Source organism: Lithobates pipiens, unplaced genomic scaffold (genome assembly GCF_037356315.1).
Source record: "Lithobates pipiens isolate NorthernLeopardFrog02 unplaced genomic scaffold, aLitPip1_a1.2 Scaffold_13, whole genome shotgun sequence".
Taxonomy (NCBI): domain Eukaryota; kingdom Metazoa; phylum Chordata; class Amphibia; order Anura; family Ranidae; genus Lithobates; species Lithobates pipiens.
In genome coordinates, this window is record NW_027507718.1 from 385,999,920 (window position 1) to 386,023,513 (window position 23,594).

General features: G+C 42.2%; 18 non-coding genes across 18 annotated transcripts; all 18 read right to left on the reverse strand.

The window, feature by feature from the left end:
• Positions 1–163: 163 nt before the first annotated feature.
• TRNAR-UCU (transfer RNA arginine (anticodon UCU)) lies at positions 164–248 on the reverse strand. Its single transcript is given in 2 exon segments — positions 164–199; positions 212–248. It is a non-coding gene; the product is annotated as a tRNA-Arg (tRNA).
• Positions 249–1,363: 1,115 nt separating this feature from the next.
• TRNAR-UCU (transfer RNA arginine (anticodon UCU)) lies at positions 1,364–1,448 on the reverse strand. Its single transcript is given in 2 exon segments — positions 1,364–1,399; positions 1,412–1,448. It is a non-coding gene; the product is annotated as a tRNA-Arg (tRNA).
• Positions 1,449–2,563: 1,115 nt separating this feature from the next.
• Positions 2,564–2,648, reverse strand: TRNAR-UCU (transfer RNA arginine (anticodon UCU)). Its single transcript is given in 2 exon segments — positions 2,564–2,599; positions 2,612–2,648. It is a non-coding gene; the product is annotated as a tRNA-Arg (tRNA).
• A 1,115-nt stretch (positions 2,649–3,763) lies between these two features.
• On the reverse strand, positions 3,764–3,848 carry TRNAR-UCU (transfer RNA arginine (anticodon UCU)). The gene is given in 2 exon segments: positions 3,764–3,799; positions 3,812–3,848. It is a non-coding gene; the product is annotated as a tRNA-Arg (tRNA).
• A 1,115-nt stretch (positions 3,849–4,963) lies between these two features.
• On the reverse strand, positions 4,964–5,048 carry TRNAR-UCU (transfer RNA arginine (anticodon UCU)). Its single transcript is given in 2 exon segments — positions 4,964–4,999; positions 5,012–5,048. It is a non-coding gene; the product is annotated as a tRNA-Arg (tRNA).
• A 1,115-nt stretch (positions 5,049–6,163) lies between these two features.
• On the reverse strand, positions 6,164–6,248 carry TRNAR-UCU (transfer RNA arginine (anticodon UCU)). The gene is given in 2 exon segments: positions 6,164–6,199; positions 6,212–6,248. It is a non-coding gene; the product is annotated as a tRNA-Arg (tRNA).
• Positions 6,249–7,363: 1,115 nt separating this feature from the next.
• Positions 7,364–7,448, reverse strand: TRNAR-UCU (transfer RNA arginine (anticodon UCU)). The gene is given in 2 exon segments: positions 7,364–7,399; positions 7,412–7,448. It is a non-coding gene; the product is annotated as a tRNA-Arg (tRNA).
• A 1,115-nt stretch (positions 7,449–8,563) lies between these two features.
• Positions 8,564–8,648, reverse strand: TRNAR-UCU (transfer RNA arginine (anticodon UCU)). The gene is given in 2 exon segments: positions 8,564–8,599; positions 8,612–8,648. It is a non-coding gene; the product is annotated as a tRNA-Arg (tRNA).
• Positions 8,649–9,763: 1,115 nt separating this feature from the next.
• TRNAR-UCU (transfer RNA arginine (anticodon UCU)) lies at positions 9,764–9,848 on the reverse strand. Its single transcript is given in 2 exon segments — positions 9,764–9,799; positions 9,812–9,848. It is a non-coding gene; the product is annotated as a tRNA-Arg (tRNA).
• A 1,115-nt stretch (positions 9,849–10,963) lies between these two features.
• Positions 10,964–11,048, reverse strand: TRNAR-UCU (transfer RNA arginine (anticodon UCU)). The gene is given in 2 exon segments: positions 10,964–10,999; positions 11,012–11,048. It is a non-coding gene; the product is annotated as a tRNA-Arg (tRNA).
• Positions 11,049–12,163: 1,115 nt separating this feature from the next.
• TRNAR-UCU (transfer RNA arginine (anticodon UCU)) lies at positions 12,164–12,248 on the reverse strand. Its single transcript is given in 2 exon segments — positions 12,164–12,199; positions 12,212–12,248. It is a non-coding gene; the product is annotated as a tRNA-Arg (tRNA).
• A 1,115-nt stretch (positions 12,249–13,363) lies between these two features.
• Positions 13,364–13,448, reverse strand: TRNAR-UCU (transfer RNA arginine (anticodon UCU)). Its single transcript is given in 2 exon segments — positions 13,364–13,399; positions 13,412–13,448. It is a non-coding gene; the product is annotated as a tRNA-Arg (tRNA).
• Positions 13,449–14,563: 1,115 nt separating this feature from the next.
• Positions 14,564–14,648, reverse strand: TRNAR-UCU (transfer RNA arginine (anticodon UCU)). Its single transcript is given in 2 exon segments — positions 14,564–14,599; positions 14,612–14,648. It is a non-coding gene; the product is annotated as a tRNA-Arg (tRNA).
• A 2,315-nt stretch (positions 14,649–16,963) lies between these two features.
• On the reverse strand, positions 16,964–17,048 carry TRNAR-UCU (transfer RNA arginine (anticodon UCU)). Its single transcript is given in 2 exon segments — positions 16,964–16,999; positions 17,012–17,048. It is a non-coding gene; the product is annotated as a tRNA-Arg (tRNA).
• A 1,115-nt stretch (positions 17,049–18,163) lies between these two features.
• TRNAR-UCU (transfer RNA arginine (anticodon UCU)) lies at positions 18,164–18,248 on the reverse strand. Its single transcript is given in 2 exon segments — positions 18,164–18,199; positions 18,212–18,248. It is a non-coding gene; the product is annotated as a tRNA-Arg (tRNA).
• Positions 18,249–20,563: 2,315 nt separating this feature from the next.
• TRNAR-UCU (transfer RNA arginine (anticodon UCU)) lies at positions 20,564–20,648 on the reverse strand. The gene is given in 2 exon segments: positions 20,564–20,599; positions 20,612–20,648. It is a non-coding gene; the product is annotated as a tRNA-Arg (tRNA).
• A 1,115-nt stretch (positions 20,649–21,763) lies between these two features.
• On the reverse strand, positions 21,764–21,848 carry TRNAR-UCU (transfer RNA arginine (anticodon UCU)). Its single transcript is given in 2 exon segments — positions 21,764–21,799; positions 21,812–21,848. It is a non-coding gene; the product is annotated as a tRNA-Arg (tRNA).
• A 1,115-nt stretch (positions 21,849–22,963) lies between these two features.
• On the reverse strand, positions 22,964–23,048 carry TRNAR-UCU (transfer RNA arginine (anticodon UCU)). Its single transcript is given in 2 exon segments — positions 22,964–22,999; positions 23,012–23,048. It is a non-coding gene; the product is annotated as a tRNA-Arg (tRNA).
• Positions 23,049–23,594: the final 546 nt, after the last annotated feature.

Below are 23,594 nucleotides of genomic sequence, written 5' to 3' on the forward strand. Positions count from 1 at the left end.
CTTCCAATTTTGCTGATATCAACTCTCAAGAGAAGCCTAAACCACTAGGCTCTATCGTTAACTTGTGCAGCAAATCCACGTCAATAAAGCTCCCTTATGAATGTAATCCATTACTTTATAAAGCATTAGAGCAGCATCACTATGAAGAATGACTATATAAAACCGACTCTGGTGGGACTCGAACCCACAACCTTTGAATTGCTACACCAACTAGAAGTCCAATGCGCTATCCATTGCGCCACAGAGCCCTCTCTGAAGACTTTGTTAGAGGAACTTGCCTGAGGAACTATTCAAGTCGTAACAAATAAACACAATTGAATAATGGTCACTGCTAAATAATAGGGATGAGCTCAAGATCTGGTCCAGATACAGTTTAAGATTTAAATTTACCTGCTTGGGCATGTGCCTTAGTGCAATATCTTTTGATATTTAAGTGGGAACCGGAGGTCATGTTAAGTAGAAATATTTGTACCGTTGATTAGTTGTTGGAGAAAGGAAGAGCTCAGCAATTAGGTGATGGCAGGAAAGACTATCCTGAATAGATGAGTTTGCAGGGATCACCTGAAGCATACAGACAGGGAAATAGCCATATAGATTGGTGGAGGGAATCTGAGAGGATGGGATAGTCCATGGGAAAATCCCAGAGGACAGCATGGGATGAAGTGTTGAGGGAGCTAGCAAACAGGAGTTCTTGGAAGCAGAGAACAGGGTGGTTTATTTGATACTATATGATAAGGTTAATGATGTAGCTAGAGGCAGAGTTGTGGGAAGCTTTTTATGCCCTTAGTATTTTGAATTTGATTTGTTGGGAGAACGGAAGCCAAGGAGAGATTGGCAGAGATCGGGTGGCTGACACCTCTACTAGTAAATGGTTGGTAAGGGGGATACAACTGGCAGTAGCGAATCAGATAGACTGAAGGGGGAATGGTCTGTTTAGAGGCAGGCCATAGAGTAAGGAGTTGCAATAGTCGAGAGATATCACGGGAGTGAAGTGAAAGTTTGGTGGTGTCATTGGTAAAAATGGGGCATTCTTTGGAATTCTTATTGTGGGGAAGGTAGCGAGATTTAGACAGTAAATAGTTGTGGGGCTGACAAAAGGGTACATAAATAATTACAGCTTGCACCGGGCATGAGGGAAGGGAACAATATAACGCAGGTTAGCTTACCATTCCCTCTCTTTGCTCTGAATTTCACAGGGTACTTCCAATTTTGCTGATATCAACTCTCAAGAGAAGCCTAAAACACTAGGCTCTATCGTTAACTTGTGCAGCAAATCCACGTCAATAAAGCTCCCTTATGAATGTAATCCATTACTTTATAAAGCATTAGAGCAGCATCACTATGAAGAATGACTATATAAAACCGACTCTGGTGGGACTCGAACCCACAACCTTTGAATTACTTCATCAACTAGAAGTCCAATGCGCTATCCATTGCGCCACAGAGCCCTCTCTGAAGACTTTGTTAGAGGAACTTGCCTGAGGAACTATTCAAGTCGTATCAAATAAACACAATTGAATAATGGTCACTGCTAAATAATAGGGATGAGCTCAAGATCTGGTCCAGATACAGTTTAAGATTTAAATTTACCTGCTTGGGCATGTGCCTTCGTGCAATATCTTTTGATATTTAAGTGGGAACCGGAGGTCATGTTAAGTAGAAATATTTGTACCGTTGATTAGTTGTTGGAGAAAGGAAGAGCTCAGCAATTAGGTGATGGCAGGAAAGACTATCCTGAATAGATGAGTTTGCAGGGATCACCTGAAGCATACAGACAGGGAAATAGCCATATAGATTGGTGTAGGGAATCTGAGAGGATGGGATAGTCCATGGGAAAATCCCAGAGGACAGCATGGGATGAAGTGTTGAGGGAGCTAGCAAACAGGAGTTCTTGGAAGCAGAGAACAAGGTGGTTTATTTGATACTATATGATAAGGTTAATGATGTAGCTAGAGGCAGAGTTGGGGGAAGCTTTTTATGCCCTTAGTATTTTGAATTTGATTTGTTGGGAGAACGTAAACCAAGGAGAGATTGGCAGAGATCGGGTGGCTGACACCTCTACTAGTAAATGGTTGGTAAGGGGGATACAACTGGCAGTAGCGAATCAGATAGACTGAAGGGGGAATGGTCTGTTTAGAGGCAGACCATAGAGTAAGGAGTTGCAATAGTCGAGAGATATCACGGGAGTGAAGTGAAAGTTTGGTGGTGTCATTGGTAAAAATGGGGCATTCTTTGGAATTCTTATTGTGGTGAAGGTAGCGAGATTTAGACAGTAAATAGTTGTGGGGCTGACAAAAGGGTACATAAAGAATTACAGCTTGCACCGGGCATGAGGGAAGGGAACAATATAACGCAGGTTAGCTTACCATTCCCTCTCTTTGCTCTGAATTGCACAGGGTACTTCCAATTTTGCTGATATCAACTCTCAAGAGAAGCCTAAACCACTAGGCTCTATCGTTAACTTGTGCAGCAAATCCACGTCAATAAAGCTCCCTTATGAATGTAATCCATTACTTTATAAAGCATTAGAGCAGCATCACTATGAAGAATGACTATATAAAACCGACTCTGGTGGGACTCGAACCCACAACCTTTGAATTACTACACCAACTAGAAGTCCAATGCGCTATCCATTGCGCCACAGAGCCCTCTCTGAAGACTTTGTTAGAGGAACTTGCCTGAGGAACTATTCAAGTCGTAACAAATAAACACAATTGAATAATGGTCACTGCTAAATAATAGGGATGAGCTCAAGATCTGGTCCAGATACAGTTTAAGATTTAAATTTACCTGCTTGGGCATGTGCCTTAGTGCAATATCTTTTGATATTTAAGTGGGAACCGGAGGTCATGTTAAGTAGAAATATTTGTACCGTTGATTAGTTGTTGGAGAAAGGAAGAGCTCAGCAATTAGGTGATGGCAGGAAAGACTATCCTGAATAGATGAGTTTGCAGGGATCACCTGAAGCATACAGACAGGGAAATAGCCATATAGATTGGTGGAGGGAATCTGAGAGGATGGGATAGTCCATGGGAAAATCCCAGAGGACAGCATGGGATGAAGTGTTGAGGGAGCTAGCAAACAGGAGTTCTTGGAAGCAGAGAACAGGGTGGTTTATTTGATACTATATGATAAGGTTAATGATGTAGCTAGAGGCAGAGTTGTGGGAAGCTTTTTATGCCCTTAGTATTTTGAATTTGATTTGTTGGGAGAACGGAAGCCAAGGAGAGATTGGCAGAGATCGGGTGGCTGACACCTCTACTAGTAAATGGTTGGTAAGGGGGATACAACTGGCAGTAGCGAATCAGATAGACTGAAGGGGGAATGGTCTGTTTAGAGGCAGGCCATAGAGTAAGGAGTTGCAATAGTCGAGAGATATCACGGGAGTGAAGTGAAAGTTTGGTGGTGTCATTGGTAAAAATGGGGCATTCTTTGGAATTCTTATTGTGGGGAAGGTAGCGAGATTTAGACAGTAAATAGTTGTGGGGCTGACAAAAGGGTACATAAATAATTACAGCTTGCACCGGGCATGAGGGAAGGGAACAATATAACGCAGGTTAGCTTACCATTCCCTCTCTTTGCTCTGAATTTCACAGGGTACTTCCAATTTTGCTGATATCAACTCTCAAGAGAAGCCTAAAACACTAGGCTCTATCGTTAACTTGTGCAGCAAATCCACGTCAATAAAGCTCCCTTATGAATGTAATCCATTACTTTATAAAGCATTAGAGCAGCATCACTATGAAGAATGACTATATAAAACCGACTCTGGTGGGACTCGAACCCACAACCTTTGAATTACTTCATCAACTAGAAGTCCAATGCGCTATCCATTGCGCCACAGAGCCCTCTCTGAAGACTTTGTTAGAGGAACTTGCCTGAGGAACTATTCAAGTCGTAACAAATAAACACAATTGAATAATGGTCACTGCTAAATAATAGGGATGAGCTCAAGATCTGGTCCAGATACAGTTTAAGATTTAAATTTACCTGCTTGGGCATGTGCCTTAGTGCAATATCTTTTGATATTTAAGTGGGAACCGGAGGTCATGTTAAGTAGAAATATTTGTACCGTTGATTAGTTGTTGGAGAAAGGAAGAGCTCAGCAATTAGGTGATGGCAGGAAAGACTATCCTGAATAGATGAGTTTGCAGGGATCACCTGAAGCATACAGACAGGGAAATAGCCATATAGATTGGTGTAGGGAATCTGAGAGGATGGGATAGTCCATGGGAAAATCCCAGAGGACAGCATGGGATGAAGTGTTGAGGGAGCTAGCAAACAGGAGTTCTTGGAAGCAGAGAACAGGGTGGTTTATTTGATACTATATGATAAGGTTAATGATGTAGCTAGAGGCAGAGTTGTGGGAAGCTTTTTATGCCCTTAGTATTTTGAATTTGATTTGTTGGGAGAACGGAAGCCAAGGAGAGATTGGCAGAGATCGGGTGGCTGACACCTCTACTAGTAAATGGTTGGTAAGGGGGATACAACTGGCAGTAGCGAATCAGATAGACTGAAGGGGGAATGGTCTGTTTAGAGGCAGGCCATAGAGTAAGGAGTTGCAATAGTCGAGAGATATCACGGGAGTGAAGTGAAAGTTTGGTGGTGTCATTGGTAAAAATGGGGCATTCTTTGGAATTCTTATTGTGGGGAAGGTAGCGAGATTTAGACAGTAAATAGTTGTGGGGCTGACAAAAGGGTACATAAATAATTACAGCTTGCACCGGGCATGAGGGAAGGGAACAATATAACGCAGGTTAGCTTACCATTCCCTCTCTTTGCTCTGAATTTCACAGGGTACTTCCAATTTTGCTGATATCAACTCTCAAGAGAAGCCTAAAACACTAGGCTCTATCGTTAACTTGTGCAGCAAATCCACGTCAATAAAGCTCCCTTATGAATGTAATCCATTACTTTATAAAGCATTAGAGCAGCATCACTATGAAGAATGACTATATAAAACCGACTCTGGTGGGACTCGAACCCACAACCTTTGAATTACTTCATCAACTAGAAGTCCAATGCGCTATCCATTGCGCCACAGAGCCCTCTCTGAAGACTTTGTTAGAGGAACTTGCCTGAGGAACTATTCAAGTCGTAACAAATAAACACAATTGAATAATGGTCACTGCTAAATAATAGGGATGAGCTCAAGATCTGGTCCAGATACAGTTTAAGATTTAAATTTACCTGCTTGGGCATGTGCCTTAGTGCAATATCTTTTGATATTTAAGTGGGAACCGGAGGTCATGTTAAGTAGAAATATTTGTACCGTTGATTAGTTGTTGGAAAAAGGAAGAGCTCAGCAATTAGGTGATGGCAGGAAAGACTATCCTGAATAGATGAGTTTGCAGGGATCACCTGAAGCATACAGACAGGGAAATAGCCATATAGATTGGTGGAGGGAATCTGAGAGGATGGGATAGTCCATGGGAAAATCCCAGAGGACAGCATGGGATGAAGTGTTGAGGGAGCTAGCAAACAGGAGTTCTTGGAAGCAGAGAACAGGGTGGTTTATTTGATACTATATGATAAGGTTAATGATGTAGCTAGAGGCAGAGTTGTGGGAAGCTTTTTATGCCCTTAGTATTTTGAATTTGATTTGTTGGGAGAACGGAAGCCAAGGAGAGATTGGCAGAGATCGGGTGGCTGACACCTCTACTAGTAAATGGTTGGTAAGGGGGATACAACTGGCAGTAGCGAATCAGATAGACTGAAGGGGGAATGGTCTGTTTAGAGGCAGGCCATAGAGTAAGGAGTTGCAATAGTCGAGAGATATCACGGGAGTGAAGTGAAAGTTTGGTGGTGTCATTGGTAAAAATGGGGCATTCTTTGGAATTCTTATTGTGGGGAAGGTAGCGAGATTTAGACAGTAAATAGTTGTGGGGCTGACAAAAGGGTACATAAAGAATTACAGCTTGCACCGGGCATGAGGGAAGGGAACAATATAATGCAGGTTAGCTTACCATTCCCTCTCTTTGCTCTGAATTTCACAGGGTACTTCCAATTTTGCTGATATCAACTCTCAAGAGAAGCCTAAAACAGTAGGCTCTATCGTTAACTTGTGCAGCAAATCCACGTCAATAAAGCTCCCTTATGAATGTAATCCATTACTTTATAAAGCATTAGAGCAGCATCACTATGAAGAATGACTATATAAAACCGACTCTGGTGGGACTCGAACCCACAACCTTTGAATTACTTCATCAACTAGAAATCCAATGCGCTATCCATTGCGCCACAGAGCCCTCTCTGAAGACTTTGTTAGAGGAACTTGCCTGAGGAACTATTCAAGTCGTATCAAATAAACACAATTGAATAATGGTCACTGCTAAATAATAGGGATGAGCTCAAGATCTGGTCCAGATACAGTTTAAGATTTAAATTTACCTGCTTGGGCATGTGCCTTAGTGCAATATCTTTTGATATTTAAGTGGGAACCGGAGGTCATGTTAAGTAGAAATATTTGTACCGTTGATTAGTTGTTGGAGAAAGGAAGAGCTCAGCAATTAGGTGATGGCAGGAAAGACTATCCTGAATAGATGAGTTTGCAGGGATCACCTGAAGCATACAGACAGGGAAATAGCCATATAGATTGGTGTAGGGAATCTGAGAGGATGGGATAGTCCATGGGAAAATCCCAGAGGACAGCATGGGATGAAGTGTTGAGGGAGCTAGCAAACAGGAGTTCTTGGAAGCAGAGAACAAGGTGGTTTATTTGATACTATATGATAAGGTTAATGATGTAGCTAGAGGCAGAGTTGGGGGAAGATTTTTATGCCCTTAGTATTTTGAATTTGATTTGTTGGGAGAACGGAAACCAAGGAGAGATTGGCAGAGATCGGGTGGCTGACACCTCTACTAGTAAATGGTTGGTAAGGGGGATACAACTGGCAGTAGCGAATCAGATAGACTGAAGGGGGAATGGTCTGTTTAGAGGCAGGCCATAGAGTAAGGAGTTGCAATAGTCGAGAGATATCACGGGAGTGAAGTGAAAGTTTGGTGGTGTCATTGGTAAAAATGGGGCATTCTTTGGAATTCTTATTGTGGTGAAGGTAACGAGATTTAGACAGTAAATAGTTGTGGGGCTGACAAAAGGGTACATAAAGAATTACAGCTTGCACCGGGCATGAGGGAAGGGAACAATATAACGCAGGTTAGCTTACCATTCCCTCTCTTTGCTCTGAATTGCACAGGGTACTTCCAATTTTGCTGATATCAACTCTCAAGAGAAGCCTAAACCACTAGGCTCTATCGTTAACTTGTGCAGCAAATCCACGTCAATAAAGCTCCCTTATGAATGTAATCCATTACTTTATAAAGCATTAGAGCAGCATCACTATGAAGAATGACTATATAAAACTGACTCTGGTGGGACTCGAACCCACAACCTTTGAATTACAACACCAACTAGAAGTCCAATGCGCTATCCATTGCGCCACAGAGCCCTCTCTGAAGACTTTGTTAGAGGAACTTGCCTGAGGAACTATTCAAGTCGTAACAAATAAACACAATTGAATAATGGTCACTGCTAAATAATAGGGATGAGCTCAAGATCTGGTCCAGATACAGTTTAAGATTTAAATTTACCTGCTTGGGCATGTGCCTTAGTGCAATATCTTTTGATATTTAAGTGGGAACCGGAGGTCATGTTAAGTAGAAATATTTGTACCGTTGATTAGTTGTTGGAGAAAGGAAGAGCTCAGCAATTAGGTGATGGCAGGAAAGACTATCCTGAATAGATGAGTTTGCAGGGATCACCTGAAGCATACAGACAGGGAAATAGCCATATAGATTGGTGTAGGGAATCTGAGAGGATGGGATAGTCCATGGGAAAATCCCAGAGGACAGCATGGGATGAAGTGTTGAGGGAGCTAGCAAACAGGAGTTCTTGGAAGCAGAGAACAGGGTGGTTTATTTGATACTATATGATAAGGTTAATGATGTAGCTAGAGGCAGAGTTGTGGGAAGCTTTTTATGCCCTTAGTATTTTGAATTTGATTTGTTGGGAGAACGGAAGCCAAGGAGAGATTGGCAGAGATCGGGTGGCTGACACCTCTACTAGTAAATGGTTGGTAAGGGGGATACAACTGGCAGTAGCGAATCAGATAGACTGAAGGGGGAATGGTCTGTTTAGAGGCAGGCCATAGAGTAAGGAGTTGCAATAGTCGAGAGATATCACGGGAGTGAAGTGAAAGTTTGGTGGTGTCATTGGTAAAAATGGGGCATTCTTTGGAATTCTTATTGTGGTGAAGGTAACGAGATTTAGACAGTAAATAGTTGTGGGGCTGACAAAAGGGTACATAAAGAATTACAGCTTGCACCGGGCATGAGGGAAGGGAACAATATAACGCAGGTTAGCTTACCATTCCCTCTCTTTGCTCTGAATTGCACAGGGTACTTCCAATTTTGCTGATATCAACTCTCAAGAGAAGCCTAAACCACTAGGCTCTATCGTTAACTTGTGCAGCAAATCCACGTCAATAAAGCTCCCTTATGAATGTAATCCATTACTTTATAAAGCATTAGAGCAGCATCACTATGAAGAATGACTATATAAAACCGACTCTGGTGGGACTCGAACCCACAACCTTTGAATTACTACACCAACTAGAAGTCCAATGCGCTATCCATTGCGCCACAGAGCCCTCTCTGAAGACTTTGTTAGAGGAACTTGCCTGAGGAACTATTCAAGTCGTAACAAATAAACACAATTGAATAATGGTCACTGCTAAATAATAGGGATGAGCTCAAGATCTGGTCCAGATACAGTTTAAGATTTAAATTTACCTGCTTGGGCATGTGCCTTAGTGCAATATCTTTTGATATTTAAGTGGGAACCGGAGGTCATGTTAAGTAGAAATATTTGTACCGTTGATTAGTTGTTGGAAAAAGGAAGAGCTCAGCAATTAGGTGATGGCAGGAAAGACTATCCTGAATAGATGAGTTTGCAGGGATCACCTGAAGCATACAGACAGGGAAATAGCCATATAGATTGGTGGAGGGAATCTGAGAGGATGGGATAGTCCATGGGAAAATCCCAGAGGACAGCATGGGATGAAGTGTTGAGGGAGCTAGCAAACAGGAGTTCTTGGAAGCAGAGAACAGGGTGGTTTATTTGATACTATATGATAAGGTTAATGATGTAGCTAGAGGCAGAGTTGTGGGAAGCTTTTTATGCCCTTAGTATTTTGAATTTGATTTGTTGGGAGAACGGAAGCCAAGGAGAGATTGGCAGAGATCGGGTGGCTGACACCTCTACTAGTAAATGGTTGGTAAGGGGGATACAACTGGCAGTAGCGAATCAGATAGACTGAAGGGGGAATGGTCTGTTTAGAGGCAGGCCATAGAGTAAGGAGTTGCAATAGTCGAGAGATATCACGGGAGTGAAGTGAAAGTTTGGTGGTGTCATTGGTAAAAATGGGGCATTCTTTGGAATTCTTATTGTGGGGAAGGTAGCGAGATTTAGACAGTAAATAGTTGTGGGGCTGACAAAAGGGTACATAAATAATTACAGCTTGCACCGGGCATGAGGGAAGGGAACAATATAATGCAGGTTAGCTTACCATTCCCTCTCTTTGCTCTGAATTTCACAGGGTACTTCCAATTTTGCTGATATCAACTCTCAAGAGAAGCCTAAAACAGTAGGCTCTATCGTTAACTTGTGCAGCAAATCCACGTCAATAAAGCTCCCTTATGAATGTAATCCATTACTTTATAAAGCATTAGAGCAGCATCACTATGAAGAATGACTATATAAAACCGACTCTGGTGGGACTCGAACCCACAACCTTTGAATTACTTCATCAACTAGAAGTCCAATGCGCTATCCATTGCGCCACAGAGCCCTCTCTGAAGACTTTGTTAGAGGAACTTGCCTGAGGAACTATTCAAGTCGTATCAAATAAACACAATTGAATAATGGTCACTGCTAAATAATAGGGATGAGCTCAAGATCTGGTCCAGATACAGTTTAAGATTTAAATTTACCTGCTTGGGCATGTGCCTTAGTGCAATATCTTTTGATATTTAAGTGGGAACCGGAGGTCATGTTAAGTAGAAATATTTGTACCGTTGATTAGTTGTTGGAGAAAGGAAGAGCTCAGCAATTAGGTGATGGCAGGAAAGACTATCCTGAATAGATGAGTTTGCAGGGATCACCTGAAGCATACAGACAGGGAAATAGCCATATAGATTGGTGTAGGGAATCTGAGAGGATGGGATAGTCCATGGGAAAATCCCAGAGGACAGCATGGGATGAAGTGTTGAGGGAGCTAGCAAACAGGAGTTCTTGGAAGCAGAGAACAAGGTGGTTTATTTGATACTATATGATAAGGTTAATGATGTAGCTAGAGGCAGAGTTGGGGGAAGCTTTTTATGCCCTTAGTATTTTGAATTTGATTTGTTGGGAGAACGGAAACCAAGGAGAGATTGGCAGAGATCGGGTGGCTGACACCTCTACTAGTAAATGGTTGGTAAGGGGGATACAACTGGCAGTAGCGAATCAGATAGACTGAAGGGGGAATGGTCTGTTTAGAGGCAGGCCATAGAGTAAGGAGTTGCAATAGTCGAGAGATATCACGGGAGTGAAGTGAAAGTTTGGTGGTGTCATTGGTAAAAATGGGGCATTCTTTGGAATTCTTATTGTGGTGAAGGTAACGAGATTTAGACAGTAAATAGTTGTGGGGCTGACAAAAGGGTACATAAAGAATTACAGCTTGCACCGGGCATGAGGGAAGGGAACAATATAACGCAGGTTAGCTTACCATTCCCTCTCTTTGCTCTGAATTGCACAGGGTACTTCCAATTTTGCTGATATCAACTCTCAAGAGAAGCCTAAACCACTAGGCTCTATCGTTAACTTGTGCAGCAAATCCACGTCAATAAAGCTCCCTTATGAATGTAATCCATTACTTTATAAAGCATTAGAGCAGCATCACTATGAAGAATGACTATATAAAACCGACTCTGGTGGGACTCGAACCCACAACCTTTGAATTACAACACCAACTAGAAGTCCAATGCGCTATCCATTGCGCCACAGAGCCCTCTCTGAAGACTTTGTTAGAGGAACTTGCCTGAGGAACTATTCAAGTCGTAACAAATAAACACAATTGAATAATGGTCACTGCTAAATAATAGGGATGAGCTCAAGATCTGGTCCAGATACAGTTTAAGATTTAAATTTACCTGCTTGGGCATGTGCCTTAGTGCAATATCTTTTGATATTTAAGTGGGAACCGGAGGTCATGTTAAGTAGAAATATTTGTACCGTTGATTAGTTGTTGGAGAAAGGAAGAGCTCAGCAATTAGGTGATGGCAGGAAAGACTATCCTGAATAGATGAGTTTGCAGGGATCACCTGAAGCATACAGACAGGGAAATAGCCATATAGATTGGTGTAGGGAATCTGAGAGGATGGGATAGTCCATGGGAAAATCCCAGAGGACAGCATGGGATGAAGTGTTGAGGGAGCTAGCAAACAGGAGTTCTTGGAAGCAGAGAACAGGGTGGTTTATTTGATACTATATGATAAGGTTAATGATGTAGCTAGAGGCAGAGTTGTGGGAAGCTTTTTATGCCCTTAGTATTTTGAATTTGATTTGTTGGGAGAACGGAAGCCAAGGAGAGATTGGCAGAGATCGGGTGGCTGACACCTCTACTAGTAAATGGTTGGTAAGGGGGATACAACTGGCAGTAGCGAATCAGATAGACTGAAGGGGGAATGGTCTGTTTAGAGGCAGGCCATAGAGTAAGGAGTTGCAATAGTCGAGAGATATCACGGGAGTGAAGTGAAAGTTTGGTGGTGTCATTGGTAAAAATGGGGCATTCTTTGGAATTCTTATTGTGGTGAAGGTAACGAGATTTAGACAGTAAATAGTTGTGGGGCTGACAAAAGGGTACATAAAGAATTACAGCTTGCACCGGGCATGAGGGAAGGGAACAATATAACGCAGGTTAGCTTACCATTCCCTCTCTTTGCTCTGAATTGCACAGGGTACTTCCAATTTTGCTGATATCAACTCTCAAGAGAAGCCTAAACCACTAGGCTCTATCGTTAACTTGTGCAGCAAATCCACGTCAATAAAGCTCCCTTATGAATGTAATCCATTACTTTATAAAGCATTAGAGCAGCATCACTATGAAGAATGACTATATAAAACCGACTCTGGTGGGACTCGAACCCACAACCTTTGAATTACTACACCAACTAGAAGTCCAATGCGCTATCCATTGCGCCACAGAGCCCTCTCTGAAGACTTTGTTAGAGGAACTTGCCTGAGGAACTATTCAAGTCGTAACAAATAAACACAATTGAATAATGGTCACTGCTAAATAATAGGGATGAGCTCAAGATCTGGTCCAGATACAGTTTAAGATTTAAATTTACCTGCTTGGGCATGTGCCTTAGTGCAATATCTTTTGATATTTAAGTGGGAACCGGAGGTCATGTTAAGTAGAAATATTTGTACCGTTGATTAGTTGTTGGAGAAAGGAAGAGCTCAGCAATTAGGTGATGGCAGGAAAGACTATCCTGAATAGATGAGTTTGCAGGGATCACCTGAAGCATACAGACAGGGAAATAGCCATATAGATTGGTGGAGGGAATCTGAGAGGATGGGATAGTCCATGGGAAAATCCCAGAGGACAGCATGGGATGAAGTGTTGAGGGAGCTAGCAAACAGGAGTTCTTGGAAGCAGAGAACAGGGTGGTTTATTTGATACTATATGATAAGGTTAATGATGTAGCTAGAGGCAGAGTTGGGGGAAGCTTTTTATGCCCTTAGTATTTTGAATTTGATTTGTTGGGAGAACGGAAACCAAGGAGAGATTGGCAGAGATCGGGTGGCTGACACCTCTACTAGTAAATGGTTGGTAAGGGGGATACAACTGGCAGTAGCGAATCAGATAGACTGAAGGGGGAATGGTCTGTTTAGAGGCAGGCCATAGAGTAAGGAGTTGCAATAGTCGAGAGATATCACGGGAGTGAAGTGAAAGTTTGGTGGTGTCATTGGTAAAAATGGGGCATTCTTTGGAATTCTTATTGTGGTGAAGGTAGCGAGATTTAGACAGTAAATAGTTGTGGGGCTGACAAAAGGGTACATAAAGAATTACAGCTTGCACCGGGCATGAGGGAAGGGAACAATATAACGCAGGTTAGCTTACCATTCCCTCTCTTTGCTCTGAATTGCACAGGGTACTTCCAATTTTGCTGATATCAACTCTCAAGAGAAGCCTAAACCACTAGGCTCTATCGTTAACTTGTGCAGCAAATCCACGTCAATAAAGCTCCCTTATGAATGTAATCCATTACTTTATAAAGCATTAGAGCAGCATCACTATGAAGAATGACTATATAAAACCGACTCTGGTGGGACTCGAACCCACAACCTTTGAATTACTACACCAACTAGAAGTCCAATGCGCTATCCATTGCGCCACAGAGCCCTCTCTGAAGACTTTGTTAGAGGAACTTGCCTGAGGAACTATTCAAGTCGTAACAAATAAACACAATTGAATAATGGTCACTGCTAAATAATAGGGATGAGCTCAAGATCTGGTCCAGATACAGTTTAAGATTTAAATTTACCTGCTTGGGCATGTGCCTTAGTGCAATATCTTTTGATATTTAAGTGGGAACCGGAGGTCATGTTAAGTAGAAATATTTGTACCGTTGATTAGTTGTTGGAAAAAGGAAGAGCTCAGCAATTAGGTGATGGCAGGAAAGACTATCCTGAATAGATGAGTTTGCAGGGATCACCTGAAGCATACAGACAGGGAAATAGCCATATAGATTGGTGGAGGGAATCTGAGAGGATGGGATAGTCCATGGGAAAATCCCAGAGGACAGCATGGGATGAAGTGTTGAGGGAGCTAGCAAACAGGAGTTCTTGGAAGCAGAGAACAGGGTGGTTTATTTGATACTATATGATAAGGTTAATGATGTAGCTAGAGGCAGAGTTGTGGGAAGCTTTTTATGCCCTTAGTATTTTGAATTTGATTTGTTGGGAGAACGGAAGCCAAGGAGAGATTGGCAGAGATCGGGTGGCTGACACCTCTACTAGTAAATGGTTGGTAAGGGGGATACAACTGGCAGTAGCGAATCAGATAGACTGAAGGGGGAATGGTCTGTTTAGAGGCAGGCCATAGAGTAAGGAGTTGCAATAGTCGAGAGATATCACGGGAGTGAAGTGAAAGTTTGGTGGTGTCATTGGTAAAAATGGGGCATTCTTTGGAATTCTTATTGTGGGGAAGGTAGCGAGATTTAGACAGTAAATAGTTGTGGGGCTGACAAAAGGGTACATAAATAATTACAGCTTGCACCGGGCATGAGGGAAGGGAACAATATAACGCAGGTTAGCTTACCATTCCCTCTCTTTGCTCTGAATTTCACAGGGTACTTCCAATTTTGCTGATATCAACTCTCAAGAGAAGCCTAAAACAGTAGGCTCTATCGTTAACTTGTGCAGCAAATCCACGTCAATAAAGCTCCCTTATGAATGTAATCCATTACTTTATAAAGCATTAGAGCAGCATCACTATGAAGAATGACTATATAAAACCGACTCTGGTGGGACTCGAACCCACAACCTTTGAATTACTTCATCAACTAGAAGTCCAATGCGCTATCCATTGCGCCACAGAGCCCTCTCTGAAGACTTTGTTAGAGGAACTTGCCTGAGGAACTATTCAAGTCGTATCAAATAAACACAATTGAATAATGGTCACTGCTAAATAATAGGGATGAGCTCAAGATCTGGTCCAGATACAGTTTAAGATTTAAATTTACCTGCTTGGGCATGTGCCTTAGTGCAATATCTTTTGATATTTAAGTGGGAACCGGAGGTCATGTTAAGTAGAAATATTTGTACCGTTGATTAGTTGTTGGAGAAAGGAAGAGCTCAGCAATTAGGTGATGGCAGGAAAGACTATCCTGAATAGATGAGTTTGCAGGGATCACCTGAAGCATACAGACAGGGAAATAGCCATATAGATTGGTGTAGGGAATCTGAGAGGATGGGATAGTCCATGGGAAAATCCCAGAGGACAGCATGGGATGAAGTGTTGAGGGAGCTAGCAAACAGGAGTTCTTGGAAGCAGAGAACAGGGTGGTTTATTTGATACTATATGATAAGGTTAATGATGTAGCTAGAGGCAGAGTTGTGGGAAGCTTTTTATGCCCTTAGTATTTTGAATTTGATTTGTTGGGAGAACGGAAGCCAAGGAGAGATTGGCAGAGATCGGGTGGCTGACACCTCTACTAGTAAATGGTTGGTAAGGGGGATACAACTGGCAGTAGCGAATCAGATAGACTGAAGGGGGAATGGTCTGTTTAGAGGCAGGCCATAGAGTAAGGAGTTGCAATAGTCGAGAGATATCACGGGAGTGAAGTGAAAGTTTGGTGGTGTCATTGGTAAAAATGGGGCATTCTTTGGAATTCTTATTGTGGTGAAGGTAACGAGATTTAGACAGTAAATAGTTGTGGGGCTGACAAAAGGGTACATAAAGAATTACAGCTTGCACCGGGCATGAGGGAAGGGAACAATATAACGCAGGTTAGCTTACCATTCCCTCTCTTTGCTCTGAATTGCACAGGGTACTTCCAATTTTGCTGATATCAACTCTCAAGAGAAGCCTAAACCACTAGGCTCTATCGTTAACTTGTGCAGCAAATCCACGTCAATAAAGCTCCCTTATGAATGTAATCCATTACTTTATAAAGCATTAGAGCAGCATCACTATGAAGAATGACTATATAAAACCGACTCTGGTGGGACTCGAACCCACAACCTTTGAATTACTACACCAACTTGAAGTCCAATGCGCTATCCATTGCGCCACAGAGCCCTCTCTGAAGACTTTGTTAGAGGAACTTGCCTGAGGAACTATTCAAGTCGTAACAAATAAACACAATTGAATAATGGTCACTGCTAAATAATAGGGATGAGCTCAAGATCTGGTCCAGATACAGTTTAAGATTTAAATTTACCTGCTTGGGCATGTGCCTTAGTGCAATATCTTTTGATATTTAAGTGGGAACCGGAGGTCATGTTAAGTAGAAATATTTGTACCGTTGATTAGTTGTTGGAGAAAGGAAGAGCTCAGCAATTAGGTGATGGCAGGAAAGACTATCCTGAATAGATGAGTTTGCAGGGATCACCTGAAGCATACAGACAGGGAAATAGCCATATAGATTGGTGGAGGGAATCTGAGAGGATGGGATAGTCCATGGGAAAATCCCAGAGGACAGCATGGGATGAAGTGTTGAGGGAGCTAGCAAACAGGAGTTCTTGGAAGCAGAGAACAGGGTGGTTTATTTGATACTATATGATAAGGTTAATGATGTAGCTAGAGGCAGAGTTGGGGGAAGCTTTTTATGCCCTTAGTATTTTGAATTTGATTTGTTGGGAGAACGGAAACCAAGGAGAGATTGGCAGAGATCGGGTGGCTGACACCTCTACTAGTAAATGGTTGGTAAGGGGGATACAACTGGCAGTAGCGAATCAGATAGACTGAAGGGGGAATGGTCTGTTTAGAGGCAGGCCATAGAGTAAGGAGTTGCAATAGTCGAGAGATATCACGGGAGTGAAGTGAAAGTTTGGTGGTGTCATTGGTAAAAATGGGGCATTCTTTGGAATTCTTATTGTGGTGAAGGTAGCGAGATTTAGACAGTAAATAGTTGTGGGGCTGACAAAAGGGTACATAAAGAATTACAGCTTGCACCGGGCATGAGGGAAGGGAACAATATAACGCAGGTTAGCTTACCATTCCCTCTCTTTGCTCTGAATTGCACAGGGTACTTCCAATTTTGCTGATATCAACTCTCAAGAGAAGCCTAAACCACTAGGCTCTATCGTTAACTTGTGCAGCAAATCCACGTCAATAAAGCTCCCTTATGAATGTAATCCATTACTTTATAAAGCATTAGAGCAGCATCACTATGAAGAATGACTATATAAAACCGACTCTGGTGGGACTCGAACCCACAACCTTTGAATTACTACACCAACTAGAAGTCCAATGCGCTATCCATTGCGCCACAGAGCCCTCTCTGAAGACTTTGTTAGAGGAACTTGCCTGAGGAACTATTCAAGTCGTAACAAATAAACACAATTGAATAATGGTCACTGCTAAATAATAGGGATGAGCTCAAGATCTGGTCCAGATACAGTTTAAGATTTAAATTTACCTGCTTGGGCATGTGCCTTAGTGCAATATCTTTTGATATTTAAGTGGGAACCGGAGGTCATGTTAAGTAGAAATATTTGTACCGTTGATTAGTTGTTGGAAAAAGGAAGAGCTCAGCAATTAGGTGATGGCAGGAAAGACTATCCTGAATAGATGAGTTTGCAGGGATCACCTGAAGCATACAGACAGGGAAATAGCCATATAGATTGGTGGAGGGAATCTGAGAGGATGGGATAGTCCATGGGAAAATCCCAGAGGACAGCATGGGATGAAGTGTTGAGGGAGCTAGCAAACAGGAGTTCTTGGAAGCAGAGAACAGGGTGGTTTATTTGATACTATATGATAAGGTTAATGATGTAGCTAGAGGCAGAGTTGTGGGAAGCTTTTTATGCCCTTAGTATTTTGAATTTGATTTGTTGGGAGAACGGAAGCCAAGGAGAGATTGGCAGAGATCGGGTGGCTGACACCTCTACTAGTAAATGGTTGGTAAGGGGGATACAACTGGCAGTAGCGAATCAGATAGACTGAAGGGGGAATGGTCTGTTTAGAGGCAGGCCATAGAGTAAGGAGTTGCAATAGTCGAGAGATATCACGGGAGTGAAGTGAAAGTTTGGTGGTGTCATTGGTAAAAATGGGGCATTCTTTGGAATTCTTATTGTGGGGAAGGTAGCGAGATTTAGACAGTAAATAGTTGTGGGGCTGACAAAAGGGTACATAAATAATTACAGCTTGCACCGGGCATGAGGGAAGGGAACAATATAATGCAGGTTAGCTTACCATTCCCTCTCTTTGCTCTGAATTTCACAGGGTACTTCCAATTTTGCTGATATCAACTCTCAAGAGAAGCCTAAAACAGTAGGCTCTATCGTTAACTTGTGCAGCAAATCCACGTCAATAAAGCTCCCTTATGAATGTAATCCATTACTTTATAAAGCATTAGAGCAGCATCACTATGAAGAATGACTATATAAAACCGACTCTGGTGGGACTCGAACCCACAACCTTTGAATTACTTCATCAACTAGAAGTCCAATGCGCTATCCATTGCGCCACAGAGCCCTCTCTGAAGACTTTGTTAGAGGAACTTGCCTGAGGAACTATTCAAGTCGTATCAAATAAACACAATTGAATAATGGTCACTGCTAAATAATAGGGATGAGCTCAAGATCTGGTCCAGATACAGTTTAAGATTTAAATTTACCTGCTTGGGCATGTGCCTTAGTGCAATATCTTTTGATATTTAAGTGGGAACCGGAGGTCATGTTAAGTAGAAATATTTGTACCGTTGATTAGTTGTTGGAGAAAGGAAGAGCTCAGCAATTAGGTGATGGCAGGAAAGACTATCCTGAATAGATGAGTTTGCAGGGATCACCTGAAGCATACAGACAGGGAAATAGCCATATAGATTGGTGTAGGGAATCTGAGAGGATGGGATAGTCCATGGGAAAATCCCAGAGGACAGCATGGGATGAAGTGTTGAGGGAGCTAGCAAACAGGAGTTCTTGGAAGCAGAGAACAAGGTGGTTTATTTGATACTATATGATAAGGTTAATGATGTAGCTAGAGGCAGAGTTGGGGGAAGCTTTTTATGCCCTTAGTATTTTGAATTTGATTTGTTGGGAGAACGGAAACCAAGGAGAGATTGGCAGAGATCGGGTGGCTGACACCTCTACTAGTAAATGGTTGGTAAGGGGGATACAACTGGCAGTAGCGAATCAGATAGACTGAAGGGGGAATGGTCTGTTTAGAGGCAGGCCATAGAGTAAGGAGTTGCAATAGTCGAGAGATATCACGGGAGTGAAGTGAAAGTTTGGTGGTGTCATTGGTAAAAATGGGGCATTCTTTGGAATTCTTATTGTGGGGAAGGTAGCGAGATTTAGACAGTAAATAGTTGTGGGGCTGACAAAAGGGTACATAAAGAATTACAGCTTGCACCGGGCATGAGGGAAGGGAACAATATAACGCAGGTTAGCTTACCATTCCCTCTCTTTGCTCTGAATTGCACAGGGTACTTCCAATTTTGCTGATATCAACTCTCAAGAGAAGCCTAAACCACTAGGCTCTATCGTTAACTTGTGCAGCAAATCCACGTCAATAAAGCTCCCTTATGAATGTAATCCATTACTTTATAAAGCATTAGAGCAGCATCACTATGAAGAATGACTATATAAAACCGACTCTGGTGGGACTCGAACCCACAACCTTTGAATTACTACACCAACTAGAAGTCCAATGCGCTATGCATTGCGCCACAGAGCCCTCTCTGAAGACTTTGTTAGAGGAACTTGCCTGAGGAACTATTCAAGTCGTAACAAATAAACACAATAGAATAATGGTCACTGCTAAATAATAGGGATGAGCTCAAGATCTGGTCCAGATACAGTTTAAGATTTAAATTTACCTGCTTGGGCATGTGCCTTAGTGCAATATCTTTTGATATTTAAGTGGGAACCGGAGGTCATGTTAAGTAGAAATATTTGTACCGTTGATTAGTTGTTGGAGAAAGGAAGAGCTCAGCAATTAGGTGATGGCAGGAAAGACTATCCTGAATAGATGAGTTTGCAGGGATCACCTGAAGCATACAGACAGGGAAATAGCCATATAGATTGGTGTAGGGAATCTGAGAGGATGGGATAGTCCATGGGAAAATCCCAGAGGACAGCATGGGATGAAGTGTTGAGGGAGCTAGCAAACAGGAGTTCTTGGAAGCAGAGAACAAGGTGGTTTATTTGATACTATATGATAAGGTTAATGATGTAGCTAGAGGCAGAGTTGGGGGAAGCTTTTTATGCCCTTAGTATTTTGAATTTGATTTGTTGGGAGAACGGAAACCAAGGAGAGATTGGCAGAGATCGGGTGGCTGACACCTCTACTAGTAAATGGTTGGTAAGGGGGATACAACTGGCAGTAGCGAATCAGATAGACTGAAGGGGGAATGGTCTGTTTAGAGGCAGGCCATAGAGTAAGGAGTTGCAATAGTCGAGAGATATCACGGGAGTGAAGTGAAAGTTTGGTGGTGTCATTGGTAAAAATGGGGCATTCTTTGGAATTCTTATTGTGGTGAAGGTAACGAGATTTAGACAGTAAATAGTTGTGGGGCTGACAAAAGGGTACATAAAGAATTACAGCTTGCACCGGGCATGAGGGAAGGGAACAATATAACGCAGGTTAGCTTACCATTCCCTCTCTTTGCTCTGAATTGCACAGGGTACTTCCAATTTTGCTGATATCAACTCTCAAGAGAAGCCTAAACCACTAGGCTCTATCGTTAACTTGTGCAGCAAATCCACGTCAATAAAGCTCCCTTATGAATGTAATCCATTACTTTATAAAGCATTAGAGCAGCATCACTATGAAGAATGACTATATAAAACCGACTCTGGTGGGACTCGAACCCACAACCTTTGAATTACAACACCAACTAGAAGTCCAATGCGCTATCCATTGCGCCACAGAGCCCTCTCTGAAGACTTTGTTAGAGGAACTTGCCTGAGGAACTATTCAAGTCGTAACAAATAAACACAATTGAATAATGGTCACTGCTAAATAATAGGGATGAGCTCAAGATCTGGTCCAGATACAGTTTAAGATTTAAATTTACCTGCTTGGGCATGTGCCTTAGTGCAATATCTTTTGATATTTAAGTGGGAACCGGAGGTCATGTTAAGTAGAAATATTTGTACCGTTGATTAGTTGTTGGAGAAAGGAAGAGCTCAGCAATTAGGTGATGGCAGGAAAGACTATCCTGAATAGATGAGTTTGCAGGGATCACCTGAAGCATACAGACAGGGAAATAGCCATATAGATTGGTGTAGGGAATCTGAGAGGATGGGATAGTCCATGGGAAAATCCCAGAGGACAGCATGGGATGAAGTGTTGAGGGAGCTAGCAAACAGGAGTTCTTGGAAGCAGAGAACAGGGTGGTTTATTTGATACTATATGATAAGGTTAATGATGTAGCTAGAGGCAGAGTTGTGGGAAGCTTTTTATGCCCTTAGTATTTTGAATTTGATTTGTTGGGAGAACGGAAGCCAAGGAGAGATTGGCAGAGATCGGGTGGCTGACACCTCTACTAGTAAATGGTTGGTAAGGGGGATACAACTGGCAGTAGCGAATCAGATAGACTGAAGGGGGAATGGTCTGTTTAGAGGCAGGCCATAGAGTAAGGAGTTGCAATAGTCGAGAGATATCACGGGAGTGAAGTGAAAGTTTGGTGGTGTCATTGGTAAAAATGGGGCATTCTTTGGAATTCTTATTGTGGTGAAGGTAACGAGATTTAGACAGTAAATAGTTGTGGGGCTGACAAAAGGGTACATAAAGAATTACAGCTTGCACCGGGCATGAGGGAAGGGAACAATATAACGCAGGTTAGCTTACCATTCCCTCTCTTTGCTCTGAATTGCACAGGGTACTTCCAATTTTGCTGATATCAACTCTCAAGAGAAGCCTAAACCACTAGGCTCTATCGTTAACTTGTGCAGCAAATCCACGTCAATAAAGCTCCCTTATGAATGTAATCCATTACTTTATAAAGCATTAGAGCAGCATCACTATGAAGAATGACTATATAAAACCGACTCTGGTGGGACTCGAACCCACAACCTTTGAATTACTACACCAACTAGAAGTCCAATGCGCTATCCATTGCGCCACAGAGCCCTCTCTGAAGACTTTGTTAGAGGAACTTGCCTGAGGAACTATTCAAGTCGTAACAAATAAACACAATTGAATAATGGTCACTGCTAAATAATAGGGATGAGCTCAAGATCTGGTCCAGATACAGTTTAAGATTTAAATTTACCTGCTTGGGCATGTGCCTTAGTGCAATATCTTTTGATATTTAAGTGGGAACCGGAGGTCATGTTAAGTAGAAATATTTGTACCGTTGATTAGTTGTTGGAGAAAGGAAGAGCTCAGCAATTAGGTGATGGCAGGAAAGACTATCCTGAATAGATGAGTTTGCAGGGATCACCTGAAGCATACAGACAGGGAAATAGCCATATAGATTGGTGGAGGGAATCTGAGAGGATGGGATAGTCCATGGGAAAATCCCAGAGGACAGCATGGGATGAAGTGTTGAGGGAGCTAGCAAACAGGAGTTCTTGGAAGCAGAGAACAGGGTGGTTTATTTGATACTATATGATAAGGTTAATGATGTAGCTAGAGGCAGAGTTGGGGGAAGCTTTTTATGCCCTTAGTATTTTGAATTTGATTTGTTGGGAGAACGGAAACCAAGGAGAGATTGGCAGAGATCGGGTGGCTGACACCTCTACTAGTAAATGGTTGGTAAGGGGGATACAACTGGCAGTAGCGAATCAGATAGACTGAAGGGGGAATGGTCTGTTTAGAGGCAGGCCATAGAGTAAGGAGTTGCAATAGTCGAGAGATATCACGGGAGTGAAGTGAAAGTTTGGTGGTGTCATTGGTAAAAATGGGGCATTCTTTGGAATTCTTATTGTGGTGAAGGTAGCGAGATTTAGACAGTAAATAGTTGTGGGGCTGACAAAAGGGTACATAAAGAATTACAGCTTGCACCGGGCATGAGGGAAGGGAACAATATAACGCAGGTTAGCTTACCATTCCCTCTCTTTGCTCTGAATTGCACAGGGTACTTCCAATTTTGCTGATATCAACTCTCAAGAGAAGCCTAAACCACTAGGCTCTATCGTTAACTTGTGCAGCAAATCCACGTCAATAAAGCTCCCTTATGAATGTAATCCATTACTTTATAAAGCATTAGAGCAGCATCACTATGAAGAATGACTATATAAAACCGACTCTGGTGGGACTCGAACCCACAACCTTTGAATTACTACACCAACTAGAAGTCCAATGCGCTATCCATTGCGCCACAGAGCCCTCTCTGAAGACTTTGTTAGAGGAACTTGCCTGAGGAACTATTCAAGTCGTAACAAATAAACACAATTGAATAATGGTCACTGCTAAATAATAGGGATGAGCTCAAGATCTGGTCCAGATACAGTTTAAGATTTAAATTTACCTGCTTGGGCATGTGCCTTAGTGCAATATCTTTTGATATTTAAGTGGGAACCGGAGGTCATGTTAAGTAGAAATATTTGTACCGTTGATTAGTTGTTGGAAAAAGGAAGAGCTCAGCAATTAGGTGATGGCAGGAAAGACTATCCTGAATAGATGAGTTTGCAGGGATCACCTGAAGCATACAGACAGGGAAATAGCCATATAGATTGGTGGAGGGAATCTGAGAGGATGGGATAGTCCATGGGAAAATCCCAGAGGACAGCATGGGATGAAGTGTTGAGGGAGCTAGCAAACAGGAGTTCTTGGAAGCAGAGAACAGGGTGGTTTATTTGATACTATATGATAAGGTTAATGATGTAGCTAGAGGCAGAGTTGTGGGAAGCTTTTTATGCCCTTAGTATTTTG